Below are 23184 nucleotides of genomic sequence, written 5' to 3'. Positions count from 1 at the left end.
CAAGGGCATACATACGATAGAGGCAGCCTCCTGGAGAAACAAGTGCTTAGGTGACATGGCCTTTGTGAAGTTTGCTGTAAATTTTAATTGGTGGTACAGATCGATGCAAGGATCTCCTCTCCATTTATCTTACAACATTAGTAACGCAAAGGCTAGCTTAACTCTCCTGGCAGGTTCCAAAAAGAAGAGATCTCCCAAACTCTCGAAAGAGTTGGGAAATGTCACATATCCCTCAGAAACCTCCCGGAAAGTAGCTCTTTTGGAGATTTTCTTTGTGAAACACTTTAGGTCGTTCCTCCGTTAGACCAAACTTTGGCATCCACATGAATATTTAGCGGGAAGGAAATTGGACATTCCATAAAAAGACATGATTATTCAAAAACAAACCTCCCACACAAGCATAACCCATGATTGGCAAGTATGACATGGTAAGTAGTTTAGGACAAACCCCTCAAATTATCAAAGTTTTATTTCAGCCAATGGAACATGTTACGGCACAATGAGAATGTCTTGATAAATATAATTTATCAGCAATTTCCAGCCAATTCATCATTAGGAAACATCAGCAAAAAATTGTAGAAATCACAAGAACAGTGGTCTTCAATTGAATGCAAACCCCATCATTACAAGTAACCATGCCCCTTACAAAAAAGGTGGAGGCCACCATTCCACCTCTAGAACTAGGATCCCAGATAGCAGCTGTACATAGTAGAGATCGGGGTACATGCATGGTGCTCTCTAAGTTTTGAGAGTCTAATAGGGACTTAGAAACCACCAAGTCCAATACAATGAACCCCTCAAAGTGGCCAGATGCTCCCATCAGCTATGAGAACGTTTGTTTGTCTGACACCAATTCTGGACAGCCTCTGCTCAGTTCAGTCAATTTTTCATGTGTTCTATGTGGTGAGAGGAGAATAATAAACTTCTGCCAGACACCTATCTTATCTCCCTTGAGAACATTCATATTAGATGGCCAAAAGTGCCAAAAGTCGTGCCAAAAGTGGTTCAGCCAACAAAAGTTTAACCTGTATAACCACCTTTAGACTTCAAAAACGAGACACATGTGTGCAATCACCTCACCAATTCTTTTGGAGAGGGTCACCCAACAGCCATGAGAGACCCTAAAATGTGGCAAACACAAAAGGTGAAGAGCACTGAATATACTCCCAACATAATTAGAAACCTTCAGGGTGTAACAAAAGAATGCTGGGTGGGTCATTTTATAGGTAATGACTTGGGTATGAAGAGGAGTGGAGGTACCACTAGATCCTAAGGTGATGAAGACACAAAGACATGTTTTCCTTTACGCCCTTCCTGTTTTCAAGAAAAACAATATGTCCATCTGGGTTAGCTCAGCTCATGGTGCAAGAAAAACCTACTCCAGGCCACAAGTGAGGACACAGACTGTAGAGGGCCCATGTGCAGGAGCAATATATGGGCCCTTGGTAGTCCAACAGCTCATTATAATGTCCACCCATTTGGTAGGTAGAAGTGGGCCCATGTATGGAGGGCCTGCCACAACCAGGTTTTTATAGGGTAGTTGGGAGTTAATGATGCATTTAAAGTGTATGACAAGTTCATAGGAACATCCAAAAATGAAGCAATAGCGTGCAACCAATTTTTTTTGTAGATTAGGCCTTCAGTCTAATCTCCTCCAGAACCCTCAAGGTAGTCCAGTGCTTTTAACAAACTGACATTTTACCCCAACTAACGTTGCAAAAATATGCCAAAAATTGAAATTTCCATCAAATTCCGAGAGCATTTCTCCCACAGGTAGAATTCCTTTGCACGCATCTTGCCGAATACCACCGGATGCTCAGTGTAAAATAAGGTGCTTTTGTTTCTCACACCCCAGCAAATTCTTCACATGTCAAGTACTCGGTGCGGCCAGTTGATCCAGGAGCTCCACATACTGCACTGCCAGTTGACAATACAGAATGTGCTCAGCCGTTTCCTGCTGCGTGGCCTCGGTGAATTTCTTTGATCTGTAGTACAGTAGTTGGATGGTGGGGGGTGCCATCCCGGTAGCATAGACGTTCGGAACCATTCAATCCTTTCAACGACTTTACTCATTTAAGACTCGAAGATGCAAACTACAGAGTCATTTGTACTGATTTTTTCCATGTAGTCTTGCTTTTTGAGATGTTTAGTCCTGACTTGGTGGAATCAAACAGGTGACTTGTGGATATTTGCCATGTGGTTACTCTCACTTTCGTTACAGCAGACACGCACCTAGACAAAACAAAAACAAAACAACTCAATCAGAAAATTATTCATTCACATAGGCAGTAGTTATTCTGCAGGGAGGGGGAGGAGGGAGGTGAAGCTGAACTGTCCTTATTGCTCATTGTCAATGGTGGATCCTGTGTAACATGACTCCAGTTTGGGGTTATTTTTTAGTGTAACCATTGACTCTGATGATAATTATTATCTGACGCAAGCCACCCATACACATTAAATAGCTGTCAGGTAAACAATTGTTTGGCGCATGGATATCTTGGTGGATATCTTTTCCATCCCGCTAGGCCGAGCACTCCTATATTATCGAATAGAGACTCTTTTAGTGGTGGCTTATCTCATTGAGATCAAAAGGACCGGCAACCCGAAATCAGACATGCTGATCCTTATGAAGTTGGAGGAACCAATGCACATTAGACTGTTGGCTCAACCTGTCGATATCGATAGGATCAGGCAACATTAAGCCCACCCATCAAACTAATGGCGGCTATGGCCGTCCATATCGAAGGATTCAGCTGACAGTTCAGTGTGGATGGTGGCCTACGACAGATAATGTTGGGGGAAGTCAAGGATCCGGCATGTCCTATTTTGGACGGCCAAATATGTTTTTCCTTCCTGAGATAGACCACAACCAAAAATGTCTGACAACTATACAAAATGTATCGGGGTCTTCAGTTCCTCAGTGTACACAGCACAAACTGAAAAGTGAAGGTGATAGTGAATCTTCAATGATGTTTTCATTTGCCAACTCCCCCTTCACACAAAAATATTGCTTTCCATGCACCAGCACTGAAAGGTCGAGATGTACAGTGAGGAGCGGCCATTACTCTAACTATTAGGTACCGCACCCAATAGAAGGCCAGCAAAATAGTAAAATAATTCTAGGCCCCAACTCATCAGCTACAAACTAGAGGACAGGATCTCTTTCGGATTCAGGGGTCCACAAAAAGTCTTGTCAATTCCCTCCCAAAAAGTGTTTTGTTTATGAATTTCTTTTTTTTTTTTTTACATTAATTACTGTCTGGGCGCAGTCAGACGGCTGTATAAATCGGACGGAAATTGGGACAGAGTGAAAGGACTTGCCGGCGGCTCTCCCTATCAGACAATGACAGCTGCATAGAAATAATCAGGCTGGCAGAGCCGCCGGCCAGTCTGTGCACTGTGTTTCCATCTTGGTATGATTTATACCGCCATCTGACTGCGCCCTTTAACAAAGCTCACAGCCGAGATTGGGTAAACTAAACAAGGCAAAATCAAATTCTGAAGTTGCCCATAAAGTCAAAAATCTGCAGGTAAAAGGAAGTAAAACGTGAGAGTACTCAATAGGCTCTGCAGTGACTAAACAGAGGAAAGATAATACCGACATAAGGCACATACAAAATATCGCCATACAGTGACCCCAGAACAGTTTTATATAGTGCCAATATTTTATTCACATTAGCCATAGAGTGAAGTCAGAGCTGTTTTGTATAATGTCCACATAACGCTGCCATATAGGTTCACAGTAAGTAGGGTTTTTTTTAAAAGTGCAAAAATAATACCGTTATGCAGTGCACATAACAAATCCGTGAACCCAATACTGTTCAATAGAAAGCTAACATAATGCTGACATACAGCGCTTACAAAATAGAGCCAGAGTGAACCAAAAACAGCTCAATGCAGTGCAAAAATAATACTGTCATACAATATATAAATAATAGAGCAATAAAGTAAAGCCAATATAATTCTATACAGCGGAAAATAAAACACCGATGTACAGCGCTTACACAATAAAACCATACAGTGAACTTATAACAGCTTTCTATAGTGCAAAAATAACACTGACATACAGCGTTTACACAATAGAGCCAGAGATTCAACCCAATGCCGTTTTATACAGTGCAAAAAAAATAATGCTAGCTAAAAAATACCTCCACAGAAGGGCTGGAGGGGATTACATGGTCTGCACTGGGTCATCTGTGTGTTGTGGCTCTTGAAGCAATGACTCCAGCAGCAGTCCACTCCTTGTGAATCTCCCCCACATTTTTGAATGACCTTTTCTTAACAATCCTTTCGAGGCTGTGGTTATCCTGGTTGCTTGTGCACCTTTTTCTACCACACTTTTTCCTTCCACTCAACTTTCCATTAATATGCTTGGACACAGCACTATGTGAACAGCCAGCTTCTTTAGCAATGATCTTTTGTGGCTTCCCTGTTATGACCTGGTGGTGAGGACAATAAGGACCTGGTGGTTAAGAGCCCACGGAATGACCTGATAGTTACTAATAATACAGGACAAGCTCTGAGACGTGGGAACTCTGCTGACCGCAGTCCCTAATCCTATCACACACACTAGAAATAGCCGTGGATTGCTCCTAACGCTCCCTATGCAACTCGTCACAGCCTAAGGAACTAGCTAGCCCTAAAGAAAGAAAAATAAAGCCTACCTTGCCTCAGAGAAATTCCCCAAAGGAACAGGCAGCCCCCCACATATAATGACTGTGAGTTAAGATGAAAATTACAAACACAGAGATGAAATAGATTTAGCAAAGTGAGGCCCGACTTACTGAACAGACAGAAGATAGGAAAGGTAACTTTGCGGTCAGCACAAAAAACTACAAAAAGACCACGCAGAGGGCGCAAAAAGACCCTCCGCACCGACTCACGGTGCGGAGGCGCTCCCTCTGCGTCCCAGAGCTTCCAGCAAGCAAGACAAAAATCAAAATACCAAGCTGGACAGAAAAAATAGCAAACAGAGAAAAATAAGCAGGAACTTAGCTTCTGCTGGGAAGACAGGTCACAAGAACGATCCAGGAGCGAACTAGACCAATACTGGAACATTGACAGGTGGCATGGAGCAATGATCTAGGTGGAGTTAAATAGAGCAGCCAGCTAACGAATTAACCTCGTCACCTGTGGAAGGAACCTCAGAAGCCGCAGACCCACTCACAACCACCAGAGGAAGCCCATGGACAGAACCAGCCGAAGTACCATTCATGACCACAGGAGGGAGCTTAACAACAGAATTCACAACAGTACCCCCCCTTGAGGAGGGGTCACCGAACCCTCACCAGAGCCCCCAGGCCGATCAGGACGAGCCAAATGAAAGGCACGAACCAGATCGGCAGCATGAACATCAGAGGCAAAGACCCAGGAATTATATTCCTGACCATAACCCTTCCACTTGACCAGGTACTGGAGTTTCCGTCACGAAATACGAGAATCCAAAATCTTCTCCACCACATACTCCAACTCCCCCTCAACCAACACCGGGGCAGGAGGATCAACGGATGGAACCACACGCGCCACGTATCTCCGCAACAACGACCTATGGAATACATTATGGATGGCAAAAGAAGCTGGAAGGGTCAAACGAAATGACACAGGATTGAGAACCTCAGAAATCTTATACGGACCAATGAAACGAGGCTTAAACTTAGGAGAGGAAACCTTCATAGGAACATAACGAGACGACAACCAAACCAAATCCCCAACACGAAGTCGGGGACCAACACAGCGCCGGCGGTTAGCGAAACGTTGAGCCTTCTCCTGGGACAATGTCAAATTGTCCACTACATGAGTCCAAATCTGCTGCAACCTGTCCACCACCGCATCCACACCAGGACAGTCCGAAGGCTCAACCTGCCCTGAAGAGAAACGAGGATGGAAACCAGAATTACAGAAAAAAGGCGAAACCAAAGTAGCCGAGCTGGCCCGATTATTAAGGGCGAACTCAGCCAAAGGCAAAAAGGACACCCAATCATCCTGATCAGCAGAAACAAAGCATCTCAGATATGTTTCCAAAGTCTGATTAGTACATTCGGTTTGGCCATTTGTCTGAGGATGGAAAGCCGAGGAAAGACAAATCAATGCCCATCCTAGCACAAAAGGATCGCCAAAACCTCGAAACAAACTGGGAACCTCTGTCCGAAACGATGTTCTCCGGAATGCCATGTAAACGAACCACATGCTGGAAAAACAACGGCACCAAATCAGAGGAGGAATGCAATTTAGACAAGGGTACCAAATGGACCATCTTAGAGAAGCGATCACAAACCACCCAAATGACCGACATCTTTTGAGAGACAGGGAGATCCGAAATAAAATCCATAGAAATATGCGTCCAGGGCCTCTTCGGGACCGGCAAGGGCAAAAGCAACCCACTGGCACGAGAACAGCAGGGCTTAGCCCGAGCACAAGTCCCACAGGACTGCACAAAAGAACGCACATCCCGCGACAAAGACGGCCACCAAAAGGATCTAGCCACCAAATCTCTGGTACCAAAGATTCCAGGATGACCAGCCAACACCGAACAATGAACCTCAGAGATAACTCTACTAGTCCATTTATCAGGGACAAACAGTTTCTCCGCTGGGCAACGGTCAGGTCTATCAGCCTGAAATATTTGCAGCACCCGCCGCAAATCAGGGGAGATGGCAGACAAAATTACCCCCTCTTTGAGAATACCCGCCGGCTCAGGAACACCCGGAGAGTCGGGCACAAAACTCCTTGACAGGGCATCAGCCTTCACATTCTTAGAGCCCGGAAGGTACGAAACCACAAAATCAAAACGGGAGAAAAATAGCGACCAACGAGCCTGTCTAGGATTCAACCGTTTGGCAGACTCGAGATAAGTCTAGTTCTTGTGATCCGTCAAGACCACCACGCGATGCTTGGCTCCTTCAAGCCAATGACGCCACTCCTCGAATGCCCACTTCATGGCCAACAACTCTCGATTGCCAACATCATAATTGCGCTCAGCAGGCGAAAACTTTCTAGAAAAGAAGGCACATGGTTTCATCACCGAGCCATCAGAACTTCTTTGCGACAAAACAGCTCCTGCTCCAATCTCAGAAGCATCAACCTCGACCTGAAACGGGAGCGAAACATCTGGCTGGCACAACACAGGGGCAGAAGAAAAACGACGCTTCAACTCCTGACAAGCTTCCACAGCCGCAGAAGACCAATTGACCACATCAGCACCCTTCTTGGTCAAATCAGTCAACGGTTTAGCAACACTAGAAAAATTACTGATGAAGCGACGATAAAAATTAGCAAAGCCCAGGAACTTTTGCAGACTCTTCACAGATGTCGGCTGAGTCCAATCATAAATGGCCTGGACTTTAACAGGGTCCATCTCGATAGTAGAAGGGGAAAAAATGAAACCCAAAAATGAAACCTTCTGAACTCCAAAGAGACACTTAGACCCCTTCACAAACAAAGAATTAGCACGAAGGACCTGGAACACCATTCTGACCTGCTTCATGTGAGACTCCCAATCATCCGAAAAGACCAAAATATCATCCAAATATACAATCAGGAATTTATCCAGGTACTCTCGGAAGATGTCATGCATAAAGGACTGAAATACTGATGGAGCATTGGAAAGCCCGAATGGCATAACCAGGTACTCAAAATGGCCCTCGGGCGTATTTAATGCTGTTTTCCATTCATCGCCCTGTTTAATACGCACAAGATTATACGCACCACGAAGATCTATCTTGGTGAACCAACTAGCCTCCTTAATCCGAGCAAATAAATCAGACAGCAGCGGCAAAGGGTACTGAAATTTGACTGTGATCTTATTAAGAAGGCGGTAATCAATACAAGGTCTCAAAGAACCATCCTTCTTGGCCACAAAAAAGAACCCTGCTCCCAATGGTGACGACGATGGGCGAATATGACCCTTCTCCAAGGATTCCTTTATATAACTCCGCATAGCGGCGTGTTCTGGCACAGATAAATTGAACAATCGGCCCTTAGGAAACTTACTACCAGGAATCAAATTGATAGCACAATCGCAATCCCTATGAGGAGGTAGGGCACTGGATTTGGGCTCATCAAATACATCCCGGTAATCCGACAAAAACTCCGGGACTTCAGAAGGGGTGGATGACGAAATAGACAAAAATGGAACATCACCATGTACCCCCTGACAACCCCAGCTGGACACAGACATAGATTTCCAATCCAATACTGGATTATGGACCTGTAGCCATGGCAACCCCAAAACGACCACATCATGCAGATTATGCAACACCAAAAAGCGAATATCCTCCTGATGTGCAGGAGCCATGCACATGGTCAATTGGGTCCAGTACTGGGGCTTATTCTTGGCCAAAGGCGTAGCATCAATTACTCTCAATGGAATAGGATACTGCAAGGGCTCCAAGAAAAAACCACAGCGCCTAGCAAGCTCCAAGTCCATCAAATTCAGGGCAGCGCCTGAATCCACAAATGCCATAACAGAATAGGATGACAAAGAGCAAATCAGAGTAACGGACAAAAGAAATTTCGACTGTACCGTACCAATGGTGGCAGACCTAGCGAAACGCTTAGTGCGCTTAGGACAATCGGAGATAGCATGAGTGGAATCACCACAGTAAAAACACAGCCCATTCCGACGTCTGTGTTCTTGCCGTTCAGCTCTGGTCAAAGTCCTATCACATTGCATAGGCTCAGGTCTATGCTCAGATAATACCGCCAAATGGTGCACAACTTTATGCTCACGCAAGCGTCGATCGATCTGAATGGCCAAAGACATAGACTCATTCAGACCAGCAGGCATGGGAAATCCCACCATGACATCCTTAAGGGCTTCAGAGAGACCCTTTCTGAAAATTGCTGCCAGCGCACATTCATTCCACTGAGTGAGTACAGACCACTTCCTAAACTTCTGACAATATATCTCTACCTCATCCTGACCCTGACACAGAGCCAGCAAGATTTTCTCTGCCTGATCCACTGAATTTGGTTAATCATAAAGCAATCCAAGCGCCAGAAAAAATGCATCAACATCACGCAATGCCGGATCTCCTGGCGCAAGGGAAAATGCCCAGTCTTGAGGGTTGCCACGTAACAAAGAAATAATGATTTTCACTTGTTGAACAGGGTCACCTGAGGAGCGAGGTTTCAAAGCAAGAAACAATTTACAATTATTTTTGAAATTCAGAAACTTAGATCTATCCCCAAAAAACAAATCAGGAATTGGAATCCTAGGCTCTAACATCGGATTCTGAACCACAAAATCTTGAATGTTTTGTACCCTTGCAGTGAGATTATCCATACAAGAGGACAGACCTTGAATGTCCATATCTACACCTGTATCCTGAACCACCCAGAAGTAAAGGGGAAAAGAGAGACAAAACACACTGCAAAGAAAAAAAAATGGTCTCAGAACTTCTCTTATCCCTCTATTAAGATGCATTAATACTTTGGGCCACCTGTACTGTTATGACCTGGTGGTGAGGACAATAATGGACCTGGTGGTTAAGAGCACACGGAATGACCTGATAGTTACTAATAATACAGGACAAGCTCTGAGACGTGGGAACTCTGCTGACCGCAATCTCTAATCCTATCACACACACTAGAAATAGCCGTGGATTGCTCCTAACGCTCCCTATGCAACTCGTCACAGCCTAAGGAACTAGCTAGCCCTAAAGAAAGAAAAATAAAGCCTACCTTGCCTCAGAGAAATTCCCCAAAGGAACAGGCAGCCCCCCACATATAATGACTGTGAGTTAAGATGAAAATTACAAACACAGAGATGAAATAGATTTAGCAAAGTGAGGCCCGACTTACTGAACAGACAGAGGATAGGAAAGGTAACTTTGCGGTCAGCACAAAAAACTACAAAAAGACCACACAGAGGGCGCAAAAAGACTCTCCGCACCGACTCACGGTGCGGAGGCGCTCCCTCTGCGTCCCAGAGTTTCCAGCAAGCAAGACAAAAATCAAAATAGCAAGCTGGACAGAAAAAATAGCAAACAGAGAAAAATAAGCAGGAACTTAGCTTCTGCTGGGAAGACAGGTCACAAGAACGATCCAGGAGCGAACTAGACCAATACTGGAACATTGACAGGTGGCATGGAGCAATGATCTAGGTGGAGTTAAATAGAGCAGCCAGCTAACAAATTAACCTTGTCACCTGTGGAAGGAACCTCAGAAGCCGCAGCCCCACTCACAACCACCAGAGGAAGCCCATGGACAGAACCAGCCGAAGTACCATTCATGACCACAGGAGGGAGCTTAACAACAGAATTCACAACACTTCCCCTCCTTGTGGAGTGTGTCAAAGACTGCCTTCTGGACATCTGTCAAGTCAGCAGTCTTCCCCTATATATTATATGAGTTTCACTTTTTTATTGAAGAACACATATATACACACACACATACATTATATATATACATACAGTACAGACCAAAAGTTTGGACACACCTTCTCATTTAAAGATTTTTCTGTATTTTCAAAACTATGAATTAACACATGTGGAATTATATACTTAACAAAAACGTGTGAAACAACTGAAATTATGTCTTATATTCTGGATTCTTCAAAGTAGCCACCTTTTGCTTTGATGACTGCTTTGCACACTCTTAGCATTCTCTTGATGAGCTTCAAGAGGTAGTCACTGGGAATGGTTTTCACTTCACTGGTGTGCCCTGTCAGGTTTAATAAGTGGGATTTCTTGCCTTATAAATGGGGTTGGGACCATCAGTTGTGTTGTACAGAAGTCTGGTGGATACACAGCTGATAGTCCTACTGAATAGACTGTTAGAATTTGTATTATGGCAAGAAAAAAAGCAGCTCAGTAAAGAAAAACGAGTGGCCATCATTACTTTAAGAAATGAAGGTCAGTCAGTCCGAAAAATTGGGCAACCTTTGAAAGTGTCTCCAAGCGCTACAAAGAAACTGGCTCACATGAGGACCGCCCCAGGAAAGGAAGACCAAGAGTCACCTCTGCTTCTGAGGATAAGGTTATCCGAGTCACCAGCCTCAGAAATCACAGGTTAACAGCAGCTCAGAGACCAGGTCAATGCCACACAGAGTTCTAGCAGCAGACACATCTCTACAACAACTGTTAAGAGGAGACTTTGTGCAGCAGGCCTTCATGGTAAAATAGCTGCTAGGAAACCACTGCTAAAGGACAGGCAACAAGCAGAAGAGACTTGTTTGGGCTAAAGAACACAAGGAATGGACATTAGACCAGTGGAAATCTGTGCTTTGGTCTGATTAGTCCAAATTTGAGATCTTTGGTTCCAACCACCGTGTCTTTGTGCGACGCAGAAAAGGTGAACCGATGGACTCTACAAGCCTGGTTCCAACCGTGAAGCATGGAGCTGGAGGTGTGATGGTGTGGGGGTGCTTTGCTGGCAACAATGTTGAGGATTTATTCAAAATTGAAGGCATACTGAACCAGCATGGCTACCACAGCATCTTGCAGCAGCATGCTATTCCATCCGGTTTGCGTTTAGTTGGACCATCATTTATTTTTCAACAGGACAATGACCCCAAACACACCTCCAGGCTGTGTAAGGGCTATTTGACCAAGAAGGAGAGTGATGGGGTGCTATGCCAGATGACCTGGCCTCCACAGTCACCAGACCTGAACCCAATCGAGATGGTTTGGGGTGAGCTGGACCGCAGAGTGAAGGCAAAAGGGCCAACAAGTGCTAAGCATCTCTGGGAACTCCTTCAAGATTGTTGGAAGACCATTCCCGGTGACTAACTCTTGAAGCTCATCAAGAGAATGCCAAGAGTGTGCAAAGCAGTCATCAAAGCAAAAGGTGGCTACTTTGAAGAACCTAGAATATAAGACATCATTTCAGTTTTTTCACACTTTTTTGTTAAGTATATAATTCCACTTGTGTTAATTCATAGTTTTGCTGCCTTCAGTGTGAATGTACAATTTTCATAGTCATGAAAATACAGAAAAATCTTTAAATGAGAAGGTGTGTCCAAACGTTTGGTCTGTACTGTACTTAGAAAATTCCCAACGTGTCTCTGGTACAGGAAGGCTTGAAAAGTCCCACAATAGGAAGGTGCCAAGGTCATCGTCTTGTACATGAGATGATGACCTTGCAGTATTTCATGATCATTAAATTACACATTTCATTACAAAATGTCCATACAAACCAGGCTGCGGCCTCTGACCTCTAGATCTGACCTTACACTATATCTAGATATGGCTTCTGTCGATGCACCAGGGATCCATGAAGTTGGACAATGGAAGTCTGAGTACTTGTGTAAAAAAGCTTTTAAGAAAATGAAGTTGTGGAGAAAAGACATAAAGAGACACATTCAGAAATGAGATCCTGAAACAACCCGGCCTTTATTACACTGTGCTGCTTTCTGTCCACACACTATAGTACAGATGCTTGTAATATTGATCAGGTATGGGCTATGTATACATGAAACATCCTGCATCACCCATACATCGGGCTGCAGTGGAGTTTGTTGTAGTCCGTTCATCAGATGTTACCTGACATTGCACTACCAAGCTACAGTATATGTCAGATCTTACAGAGATACATATGGAGGAGAACAGAAGATAATCTTTACCTCCTCGATTCATTCAGGCTTGTATTACTTCCTCTTGGTGATGAAGTCATAGATATACCTTCTGGCATTCTACCACCAGAAATACATGGAAAAATTTATCAATACTTGGTGTGACCGCTCTTTGCCTTCATCACTTCTGTTATTGCCACTTGCACACAGTTTTTATAGGAACTCATCAGGACATTGTTCTAAACATCTTGGAGTACTGACCCCAGATCTTCTATGGATTTGGGCTGCTGAGAAATACAGGTAGATATTTATTCAATATGGAATATCATCAGGGAGGTTTCAGGAGGATCAAGAGGCATCTGATTGGCTCCAAATTTATTTTGCAGCCAGACAATGACCACAAACATACAGCCAATGTCATTAAGAACGTAGAGTGCAGGAAGCGATGATCCGGCCCCGCAGAGCTCTGATCTCACGTCATCCAGTCTGTGTGGGATCAAATAAAGAGACAGAAGGATCTGCACAAGTAACATCCACAGAAGATCAGGTGTCAATTCTCCAAGATGTTTGCAAAACCTCTCACAAACAGAGGTAAACACCGGGGAGTAGAGGATGGGGTAAAACCAAAGTAGGAGAAGGAGAGGAATTAGCATACAACCAAATCCTAGCAACATTCTCCAATAAATCAAAATGCCTTCTCAAACAACAACGACAAACCACCATCTCCTAAACCATGCAGCATGAAGCTATCTCTGACAATGAGTGCTTGCCATGGCCCAGAGTATAAAGGAGACGGGAGCGACTAGCAGTGAACAGCTGAGAGCCTTAATGCAGGAAAGCTTCCAAGAGCTCTCAACTAAGCAGATTAACCCCTGCACTGCTAAAAGAAACTTGCACCCTTTAATATGAAGGTGAAGTGCTTCTAAATTGCGCAGGAGTAGGAGAAAACAGATCCTGTGGTCTTCAGGCTCTTCTTTGTTGCGGTAAACCCATGACCAAATTATGACAAACTGCATCATATAACAAATCAGTTCCCATCTTCTGTTACTATTATATTATTATTTTCCATACTATTATTTGCAGTCTCCTTTTACTTTGAATATCTAAAACCTCAGTGACATCTACAGTCATGCCCAGTCTGTCTCATGATCCTCTGGGTTTATATAACGTTACTGGTCACCCTCTCGGTTAAGTTCAGATCAAAGTAAAGCATTAAAAGACCAAACATAAAAGTCTCGGGAGGTTGGAGATTTCTGGAAGAGTCACTTTTCCTGTAAAAGCGTCACCATGAGCGAGACAGGTGATAGATGTTCCCGGGAACCTGTGATATGAAACCCGAGAGGTAATTACTACTCAATTACCTACTTAGGCCCTTGACACGAATGATATAAGTGGCAGCAATGGATGAATGGCCTCTCCGGGATGAATAGACCTGGCCGCCGCTCATCCAATATACAGTATGTATACGAAACAAAAAAAAATAAAATAAATAACACACGAGAGAAAAAGCGAAGAATGGCTTTGATATCTGAGATTAAAGAGAAGAGTTCAGAGTGGAGGAGTTTGTGGATTATGATCCAGGCTTTCATCAGTGAAACCCAAATTACCAACTACACTCACAACCCTATCATATCCTCTGTGGCGCGGCACAAGTTACTTATTACAGAGCCTTCGATACCGTCATCTAAGTTTCAGGGAAATGAACGAAACCAGATCCTGGCTTTTCAATATATTTTTTTTTTATTTTCACCCTTTTTCCCCAGGGAAAGATCAGCTGTCGGAAACACATGCCTGACGATAGACAAAAACAGAAAGAGAGAAAAAGAGTCCTACGTGAACACAGTGACCATCTGGTCCAGAATGCTGAGTAATAAGATCTAATGAAATCTTCATCCCCGGCCCACCAGTCTGACGGTTTTTAACTTGGCCACAGCCGGGAAGTAGGAGCTGCCAAGAGCCAATTTAAAAGGAGTGCTGTGTTTTGGAAGAGCTAAGTCCAAGAAGAACACAAGCCGAGATTTAGAAACCACAGCTGATTTCCTCTACCCCCCCTCAAGGGCACATTCCTTGTCTCCAGTCTATTGAACATGTCATTGAGGAAGTAGACAATGCTCGTTCTCTCGCTCATACTCACCCACCTTATGTTTTCCATTTAAATGAGTTGGCAAGAGTTACTTCTCTCCACCAGACTTCACCTAGAAGTCATTTTACTTTCTTTTAGGAGCGAAGGAGGGGGGGGGGGGTTAATATTGGGAAGGGAGAAGCTGTTTCGCCCGGATGTGGATTCCTGAGAAAGTAGTGAAGATTATAAGAAATTTGTGTTTTGGTTGAATCATTTCTTCTGTGTGGCATTAGTGGGCGAATAAACCTTTCTTGCATTAGAGATACACAGGCATTCCTGGTCTTGTGGGTTTGACCATCATACAAGAGGAACATTACAAATTTATGTGGTCACTACTAGACATAAATCTAAAGAATGCTTCAAAGAACATTAAAGAAAGTCAAGTACACGTAGAGTTTTGATTAGATGAGACCCACCTTATGGTTATGGGTCATGTCGTTTTCAATACTTCAAGAAGGACATGGCACTTCTTAATTGAATTCCTGTAAAGAGTAAGAAGTGTGGAAAAACTCACAGGTTTTCTTAATAGACTATTTGACAAGGGGTGGGGCATTAGACTTGGTTGTCCCACCCATGAGGAACCATGCCCGTTGTTCTACTACTTTACAGTCTGCCCCTATGAAACATTCAACCTATACATAGACTATCTTCTACTGCATAACACCACTTTGTCACTAGACTTCACCCAAGAATCATTTTACTTTCTTTTGAGCATTAAGAGGGGGGATTAAAATTAGGAAGGGATAAGCTGTTTTGGCCAAATGTGGATTCCTGAGAAATTAACTAAGATTATAAGAAAGTTGTGTGATAACCGTGTTTAAACCATTTCCTCTTCCTGTGTGGTATTCATGGGTGAAGAAAGCTTACTTTCATGGAGATACAACGGCAATCCTGGTCCTATGGGATTGATCATCATTCAAAGGGAACACTAAATTAATTTGGTCACTCTCTAGTCATAAATAATTTAATGAGGAAGACCAAATAGTCATGGAAAGAGAGTAAATGAATTACAAGTAGTATTTTGAGATGAGACCCCATTATGATGGTGGGTGACGTCATGTCTAATAATTAAAAGGTTATTCCAAAAAATATTTTTTCACAAAGCATAGTAATTGCATATTTATTAATATACTAGCTGAAGAGCCTGGCGTTGCCCGGGCATGGTAACTAACTGTGGTTAGTTATAACAAAATATAATGATTATCCTCCATCTCATAGTCCCCTGCCCATATACCCAGCATACATATCCTCCATCCCAAAGTCACGTGCCCATATACCCATCATATATTCATACATAACCTCCATCCCATAGTCCCGTGCCCATATACCCATCATACACATCCTCCATCCCATAGTCCCGTGTCCATATACCCATCACACACCTCCTCCATCCCATAGTCCCATGCCCACATACCCATCCTCCATCCCATAGTCCCGTATCCATATACCCATCACACACATCCTCCATCCCATAGTCCCATGCCCACATACCCATCCTCCATCCCATAGTCCCGTGCCCATATACCATCACACATCCTCCATCCCACATAGATCCATGCCCATATACCCATTATGACATCATCTTCGCCATGGCAACCATTCTGACATCGTCATCACCATGGCAACTTATTATGACATCTTCGTCACCATTGCAACCATTATGACATAACCATCACCATTACATCCTATTATGACATCATCGTCGCCATGGCAATCATTATGACATCGTCGCCATGGCAACCTTTATGATATCATCGTCGTCGCCATAGCAACCATTATGACATCATCATCTATACACAAACACATACTCGTTTTTATATATAGATAGCGTAAGCACAAAATAAAGTTTCCTTTTTGTACCTTGGGTCTTTTTTTATTTCCATCTGCCAGTCTGTGCATCCAGCTTCACATAGCTGAATGGGTGAGCCTATTGTTACACTACTAAAACTACATTTGCCAGCTTCACCTTGCTTATACTCAGTGCTACAGACTCCTCCCTCTGCTCTGTGTGCCGGACTAATCTCAGCTCTCTGAATTATCATCAAGCTAATCTAAGTGTAGAATTCATCTTATGTTTCTGTGTATTCTCCGCTCTTGTACAGTAACCTGCCTGATTTTATCTTCTGCCATCTACATCAATATAGCTACCTGTGTGTTTTTACACAATTGTTAGCAGGTTTATAGCACAGCTCTACTTTCCTGCACTGCTCCAAAATGGGGCTTGTAATAATTGGGCAGTGCAGCTGAGACACAAGCTGAGCTGTGCTTGTTGCCTGCTGCAGACTGATCAGTGATGTAAAACTGCAAATGTCATTCAATTGATGCACATAGCAAAGGATTATCTTCTGCCATATACATGAATAAAGAAGTATTCGCAGTTTTACATAACTGATCTGTCAACAGCACGCAACAAACACAGCTCAGCTCTGTGCTGCCTAGTTATTACATGCTCTAATTTCGAGCAAGTGCAGGAGAATTGAGCTCTGCTAGAAACCTGCAAACAAGTATGTAAAGACATACAGTACATGTAGCTATACTGATGTAAATGGGAGAAGATAACATCAGTAAGGCAGGAATTGTACAGGAATATGCAGTGTGCTGGAGCATAGTGTATTCTAAAGGTAGAATATACTCTGACAGAGATGGTGGCAGAGCAGAGCTTTACTGGTAGGAAGTCAGCTGAGAGAAACTGCAATGTGTATGATCGAATAGGTGCAGAGGAACTGCAGCAGGATAATTGTGATGGCAACTGAAGGATAAGCAGAAACAGAGCCTGGAGGGTGATATGTTAAAAATGGGTCAGATTTAAAAATATGTTTTATTCTGAAAAATGTCTAAAGATTTGTGTACATTATTATACATCCACATTGTGAATTTGGGAAGAACCCTTTAAAGGAAGAACAAGACACTTAATTCCATTCTTGCAAAAAAAGAAAATGTAGCATAACCTAGAATCTAAGGAGAGGCGGAGCCTTGTACTGAGTTGTCCTGCCCACAAGGAACTCCGTCTACTTCTCTATTACTATATTGCTGCCTCTATGAAACGTTTAGCCTCTACATAAATTATCTTCTACTGTGTAATCCTACATTTTCTCCTAGCAGTGAAAGGGATGAAATTACTGGTCCAGTGGGTTACAGATAGCAAACTACAGACTACAAACTGTTATGTGATCCTGCACTTTTCTATTGCTTCACTCCACCTGCCCTCTCTCCTTGCCAACCCACAAACAATAGAAAAGGGGCCGAGTATAAGAATAACACATGACTGCTGTTATCTGTAGTAAATATCCATGAAAAGTCATAAGTAGGTCTGCAAAGGAGACGTATATGCAAAATGGAAGTACATTTGTAATCAAGATTAGAGTTGAGCGAATATGTTCGGAATCGGTCGCCAAATTTGAATTTGCCATATTTGTGCCATATTGGTACCCTATTTGTGCCAAATTTATGTTTCATGATTGGTTCCGAACATGTTCGTTCATTTCTACTCTCATTGACTCCAATGACATTCAGCTGTGTTCGGCAAACATTGCAAAAACAATATTCGTCGCCAAATATAATCGGAACCGAATTTTGAAAAATTCGCTTAACTCTAATCAAGATTATTTGCAAATTTGCTTCATCATTGTTAGATGTATTATAGCATAAAAAGTGACTTCAAAAGTATACATATACTGCAGATTTTAATTAAATACACCTAACTTTATTTAACTAAGAACCAGGGCCTGTGTTCGCTAGGTGTCAGTCCGTTGGATGTTGAGCAGAGTCAAGTGTGCTGCTGGTGAGTGACCAGCCAAAATGTGAGCTAAAGCTGGGAAAGATACAAGCCAGGATCTCTCTATGAATGGATACTGGGGAAGTGAGCAGTCTGTTTGTTAGAGCTACAGAGAAACGTGTGGAAGCTGCAGCCTGTTCAGTGCGAACCCAGAGCTGAACATTTCTGTTGGGCGCTGGAAGCTGCTGGAGCTCAGGCTGAACGTGACACCGAGACTGGTGGGACCATGCCTCTTCTGTGTATGAAGTTTGCTCTTGGAGAAAGACAGTAATCTGTTCGGGGAGCCAGCAATAACATATACGTGCCCTATTAAGTGAACTGTTAATTTGATGTATTAACTTTGTGCCCAAAAGAAGCTGTTTTGGGATTTAATCCCTTGAAGTTTTATGAAAGCAATAAAACTGCACCTGTTTGGACCATATCATTGCCTATGTGAACAGTAGTGCCTACCAGAGAGATGAATCCCTACAATGACTATATGACTGGCTGCACAGATGAGATTTTTAGGAAAGCAGAAATAAGGAACTAAGGGATTGGAATTAGATCTGACCAGTCCCTAGATAAACAGTACCAGGAGCGTGTGGGAGCTGCTTATTCTAAGACTTATTAAGAAGTCAGGAATTAGAGTTTTGACCCTAATGATTGCATGTCTGACATGTTTCATGTCATTGGCCAGATTTACAAGTAGGACGAGTGGGTTGGGGCATGCCTCCTGGCCCCACAGTTTGCCCTTTTTGGGGTATTAAGTAGACTCAATTGTACATATACATTTATTTTTTTTACATCAGTCGTTCTTGCATTTTTCAAAGGCAATCAATTGGAAGATTGCATTATTATAGCCTAATGCAGATATTTGCTGATGAAGAGCCGCTGTCATCCAGTTATCGTGATGTGCGGGAAGGAGATGACGACTTTTGGCTACGCTGCTGCTGGTCGGGAAAAAAAAATAATAGAAGAAATCAAATGCATTGTTTGTAATTTTTCAAAAGCCAGTCACAGATCTCTAACTAAAACCCCAGCAGGATTCACATTCCACTTTGTTGAGGCACAGTTCAAGCCAGATAAAAAAATTCCTAACGTATCAACAGCAATATCCTAACTGAAGTGGAATTTCCCCTATTAGTCACTCACAGAGCTCTGCCCTGACCATGAAAGAAGGATTCGGTTACTGTGTTATAGGGGAATCACGCTGACTGCGCTCCTAAAATTTTAAAAGGATACACAGGTTCCTCTCCCCCCTCCTCCAAAAAACACATGTAAATAGTCGTCTGTCAAGTAAAGCTATCTTTATTACCCATCAGGCCTCTGTCTGTTGTTCATGTACAAGTTCTCCTGGTCTCCAAAATATAGCTACCAAAATATAAAAAAAAAAAAAAAAAATCAAAAAGGTGCTCCAAGAGTGTTACCCACAATATAAACACAGTGACCAAGGAATGTTTCACTGCCTGGGTTGTGACCCGGAACAACTCCGTACTTGTAGGAATTAAGGGCCGCTGTATCGGCACACCACTAGGAACAAACGCATTCAAACCAAAACATGAAAAAAGTGATGATTCCCACAGAGTGAAGACAAGGACGATTGTTCTCTGGATCCTTATTCATGACACTTATTTCGAAGCAGAGTTCGAAACACGTTTTATTAAGATCCAGAGAACATAGATCCTTGTCTTCAGTCTGTGGTCGCACCTGGGAATCACCACTTTTTCATGTTTGGTTTAGAAAAAAAAAAATTTTTACTCATCTCTTCAGCCCCTCCGTGCCACCCGAAAGATTCGCCTGGAAATCCCTGGACCTCTCATGTTGAGCAGTGACCTCTGACTTTGATGAGGGCCCCGGAAGGATTGTGGGCAAGCGCGCAAAAGGTCACGTTGTCAAGATGTCACAGTTTGCATCATGACATTGCGAGCAGATTCAGGACCCTCCATGCTAAAGTGAGAGGTCTGGGGATTCGAGCTCTAGCGTCACTGATCTGAAGATGTGACAAGGAGTGGATGGGTGACTGTAAGAAGCAGTGGGGCTGGAGAGGTGATCGAGGAGGAAAGTATAAGGATTTTCTATGTTTATTATGCTCTGGGGCCTCCAAAGACCCTTGAACTTAATAAGTGACCTTAAATTTGCAAAGAAAAACTTTTCCGCAAATCGAAAATCCCAGGAAAATAAAATGCGTGAGTAGGTAAATTAGAATTTTGCCTGATCAACTCATCTCTAGTGCAGACATTGATTTTTTTTTCCTGTACATTCCTTTTTTTTAAATGTGTGTTTATTACTTTTTGTAGTTACGTTTTTGAACTTTTTAATTTCAGTAAAACAGAGGGGCTACATTGACAACCCCAAGAGAAATGTCTGTTTGTTTTTTAATAGACCATTCAAGGGAAAAAGTCCAAAAGACTCTGAAGTGAGACGGCCCGGGAACCCGAAATTTTGTGAAACCATTCTTCAAAGACGTTTATTTTTTGAGTTATTGAGTACATTGAAAGGAGATTCCAATATATTGAAAAGAAAAGATGAAGTTGTGCAGAAACATTTAGGATTCCCATTGTCTTGTGATCCCGACCTTTAATGATTAGCGATTCTAATTTTACTTCATAAGATGAAATACGGGTTCTAAGAACTTGATTGAATTCACGATTGCACCTGTGATGAGTGAACGTAAACTGGAGAAATAGCGCAGGAGTCTGGGAAAGTGGCAGAGGGCGAGAATCCCGTAGTGTTTGATCTATTATTACTACTGGGGGAAGCTGGTAATCAGTAGCGCCGTGCAGAGGAAGCCTCATCATTAGTATGATACACACTGCATATGGCAGGGGAAAGGTAACAGAGACTTTTGCCGGAGGATAAGATTGCCAGTGAATGCGTTATGAGGCCGAGTGGAGAGGAGCAGAGGGAGATGCGCTAATTAAATGTTGATAGCTGAAGGAAAGATCTGATTGAGGATGGAAAGTTAAATCACTTCTGTGCATAGGAAAACATGCCTGGGAAAAATTAGCAAACCGCCGGTGGAAACCAGCGTTTGCAAATAAATTAAATGTTGGGATTAAAGAAAAATCAACAGCAATGTATAATATATTCTGAATCTGTAAGATAGTCAAGACCATTGCGGAAATTTTAGCGGAGGGTGCCAGCGTTCCCAGACCTCCAACCTTACTGTTAGAACATCATAGTGCAGGCATCATCACATCAGGCAGAAGGCTGGCCACACCGAGCAGACTGGCCATGTCTGGCAAAGTCACGGCAGGTCGGCCAAGTCTGGCAGGATCCCGGCAGGCCAGCCACATCTGGCATGGTCCTGGCACACCTGCCACATCTGGTAGTGTCTCAGCAGGTCAGCCAACATTGGCAGAGTCCTGGCAGGCCGGCCACGTCTGACAGGATCTTAGCAGGACGGCAACCTCTGGCAGTATTTCTTAACATACCTAGCATTTTAGTGATACACCATAAAACCTTGTTGAAGCCTACAAAGTTCTTAAGAAGTTATGAGGGAGCACAAAAGCCCCTTTCCTATATAAGAAAACATGGCTTTAAATCTCAAGTAATGACTGAGAGGTCATAATACACATGTAATGTGGGGCCCAGGAACTTCTAGCTAACTTTCAAGGTGTTATACATTGGGCTGGAATGTTTGTTTGTCTCACACACCCATCTCACCAATGCTTATTCTCCAAAGGCTATTCCAAACCTTGACCAAACAGATCGGTTTACAAAATTGCCTTTCTGCAATTTTTGAGTCAAATATAACATAGGGGGATCCAAGAAGGACTAATTAATTAGTGTAAGGGGGTAGTGTGGATCATATTTACTTTGAGATGGTCCATAAGTTCCTTCCACCCAAGCTGATATCGGGAGCAGATTTGAATTCAAGCTTCATTTCAAGGTTTTATTATAAGGAGGCTGGTACATTTAGCCAACGTCACCCTTTGCATCAATGCTTATACTCCAATGACTACTTCCACCCTTAACAAGAAAGATAGTTTTACAAAATTTCTGCAATTCTGGAGCCAGAAGAAAAATAGGGGATCCACATTCCACAAGGATCACTTATGAATCAGGGTTTGGAGGTAAAGTAGATCATATTCGTTGAAAGTCAAGTTACATTTCAAGGTATCATGCAAGCAGTCCATGACTTTTGGTTGAGATCATCCAATGTTTGTTCTCCAATGGCCATTTCCACTCTTGACCAGACAGTTGGTCCTACAGATGGGGGACAGAGGAAAGTTAGTAGTTGGTCAACCGCTTACAAAAAAAAAAATTCAGAATTATTAAATTGGGTAAAGCAGTCGTCTTCTGTGACTCGAAAACTGATCTCTAGACCAGATTTGAATTTCCATGATGCTTTCAGTACAGTCGATAAAACCTATCCCAAGCCTTATGACATTGCCATGACCTACTGTACTTTCACGGCATAGTCCAAAGCTGCACAGTGATTCTTTCAAAATGCAGTAGAGGAACAGACTGTTGTTGAAGAGCCAAAAACTGTGACCCACAAGCTCCTCTTCCCTTCTTACAAACTTGAGCCAATCAGGTATCTGTCCTAAAGTTATAAAAGGAGTAGAACAATTTTTGGGGGGTGTTTGGAGAAAGTTTGGTCAGGACTTCAAAGATCATGTAAAAATGTTTTTGGGCTTAAGTATTGCTTGTTCCTTTGTAAACCAGATAGTAGGGTAACATATTTAACCAATAAAGATGTGAATACTTATGCACTGTACTAATGTAATATAATATTTGAGGGCATGAATAATTCTTACTGGTCTGAAGGAACCTTTGATGATTAACTAGTAA

The 23184-nt window shown here is 42.8% G+C and overlaps 1 long non-coding RNA gene across 2 annotated transcripts in view; it reads right to left on the bottom strand.

The window, feature by feature from the left end:
- Window positions 1-451: 451 nt before the first annotated feature.
- The window catches only part of LOC138643129 (uncharacterized), a 183729-nt gene continuing 160996 nt past the window's right edge, over window positions 452-23184 (bottom strand). Inside the window, exons 4-5 of one of the 2 annotated variants that reach the window (XR_011314135.1) lie at window positions 22499-22596; window positions 452-2232 (exon numbers count right to left, since the gene is read on the bottom strand). This is a non-coding gene — a long non-coding RNA (uncharacterized lncRNA). The remainder of the gene's footprint in view (window positions 2233-22498; window positions 22597-23184) is intronic. The other variant, XR_011314134.1, reaches the window with a different exon arrangement.

Source organism: Ranitomeya imitator, chromosome 6 (genome assembly GCF_032444005.1).
Source record: "Ranitomeya imitator isolate aRanImi1 chromosome 6, aRanImi1.pri, whole genome shotgun sequence".
In the NCBI taxonomy this organism is placed as follows: Eukaryota; Metazoa; Chordata; class Amphibia; order Anura; family Dendrobatidae; genus Ranitomeya; species Ranitomeya imitator.
Note: the sequence above shows the minus strand (reverse complement) of the source record. Positions and strands in the feature narration are given on the sequence as shown.